Below are 2,051 nucleotides of genomic sequence, written 5' to 3'. Positions count from 1 at the left end.
AAACACACAACAAAAAAACAACCCAAAAACAACAACCACACACACACAAACCTGCCAGGTAAGGTCGCAGAGGGCACCGTGAGTGTGCGTGTGCCATCTACACCCCAGGTGGAGGATTGCAAGGGGCCACAATAACAAAGTAGTGATTAGAATTCATTTCACTGGTGTAGTGCGGCGGTGCGCCCTCGTTAGGGCAAGTGTGTGACCCTGGACAGGAGGGTGCAGTGTGGCAGTCCGCATCCTCAGGGCTGGAGCTTGGCTGGTGAGCAGGAGAATACTAGACAGGTTTGGCTCCAAGCTCTCTGTTTGAACCCACACTGAGCCCACACCTAAGCTGGATCTCTGGCCAGGTAATAGTCTCTCTCTCTCTCTCTCTCTCTCTCTCTCTCTCTCTCTCTCTCTCTCCTCTCTTCTCTTCTCTTCTCCGTCTATCTCTCTCTCCTTCTCTCTCTCTCTCTTCAGATCTCTCTCTCTCTCTCTCTCTCTCTCTCTCTCTCTCTCTCTCTCTCTCTCAGGAGGTCCATGAATGCACCGCTGCTTCCCCACTATAGTGGCAGAGCTCCCCAGGAGAGATCTGTACTAGCAAGAGCATATGCCGACAATCTGACAATCTGTACTGGGGACGGAACATGTACTCTACAAGTGATGCAGCTGTTTCCTTTCATCCCCCAGTCTCTCTCTCTCTCTCGCTCTCTCTCGCTCTCTCTCTCTCTCTCTCTCTCTCTCTCTCTCTCTCTCTCTCTCCCTCTCTCTCGCACACGCTCTCTTGCTGTCTCTTTCTCTATCTCTCATCATCATCTCTACTCTCTATCTACCCTATTTTAGGGCATTCATGTCAAACCCTCTTCATTTCTCTCCTACTCCACTTCCACTCCTCTCCCATCCTCATTCCTCTTTCATCTTCCCCTCATGCTCTTCTGTTACTTTCCCCCGTTCCTCTCCTCCATTTTCCACGAGATTGAGTTGTGTTCAAGATGCACCTGTGAAGAGGCATAACAGCAATAGATCCATCCCCTCATGAGCCATGTCGACGAGCACACAGACACATCTGCGCACATACACACTCCTCTGTGCACGGTGTATTCTCATCATCATTGGCATGATGGTGGCGCTTGTTTGGTGGATGTTGTTGTGTTTGGTTTGAAGTGCCTTTCAAGGGTAATTGGGACTCACCAGAAGGTTCTTTAAAATTACTAGGTGTGACCACTGTCTTCTGTCTACTTGCATCTGTGGTCTTTGTCTGTTTGTCTGTCTGTTTTGTCAGTCTGTTTTTTTCAGCAGGATTACTCAAAAAGTTATGAACGGATTTGTATCAAACTTTGTGGAGTTTTTGGAAATGACAAAAGGAACAAGTGATTCAATTTTGGTGGTGATCTGGATCATGATTCGAATCCAGGGCTTTTTAAAAGATTCTTTACCATTGAAGGATTGGGGAAGTTTTGACATTCAGTTTCTAACTCCACAAAAAGAAGGCAGAAATGCTTGAAAAACAGTCTAACATAGTCAAATGTTCTATCAAACAGCTTCCTTGGCGGAGGTCTGCACTCTGAGGCCATTTCTGTTTTTTTTTTTTTTGTTTCTTTCTTTCTTAACCTCGTGAAAGTTGAATCTGTCATATTCGTGTAATGTCATTCAAATCAATAAAAAACGTACTCATTAGTATGACAAAAACATGCTTCTTTGTCAAAACACTCCAAGACTACAAAAAGGAAAGTTTTCCCTTGGTCTTCCTCTCTGTCTCTTTCTATCCCGCTCTTTTACGTTTTCTCTCTCTCTCCTTTCCTCTTGCCATGTCTTTACTTTTCGTCACATTTCCTTTCCCTCTGTATCTGCCCATTTCTATCTCTGCCTGTCTGACCCCATCACTGTCTCTTCCCCCACAGTAGTTCAGAGGTGGAACTCTCTGTCAAAAGTATAAGAAGTTTGATGGAAGCTCATTATTGATTTAGTATTTTGACTGAAGGATCCTCTTTTTTTCTTTGTATGCCTGTCTGTCTGCTTGTCTGTCCTCCTCTGGGGTGGGTGTTGGTACGGATGTGTGTGTGTGTGTG

General features: G+C 45.4%; 1 protein-coding gene across 1 annotated transcript in view; it reads left to right on the top strand.

The window, feature by feature from the left end:
- Positions 1–2,051, top strand: part of furinb (furin (paired basic amino acid cleaving enzyme) b) — a 151,394-nt gene that overhangs the window by 100,415 nt on the left and 48,928 nt on the right. The window lies entirely within an intron of this gene.

Source organism: Engraulis encrasicolus, chromosome 4, assembly GCF_034702125.1.
Source record: "Engraulis encrasicolus isolate BLACKSEA-1 chromosome 4, IST_EnEncr_1.0, whole genome shotgun sequence".
In the NCBI taxonomy this organism is placed as follows: Eukaryota; Metazoa; Chordata; class Actinopteri; order Clupeiformes; family Engraulidae; genus Engraulis; species Engraulis encrasicolus.
The sequence above is the reverse complement of the archived record's forward strand: the minus strand, read 5'-3'. Positions and strand labels throughout refer to the sequence as shown.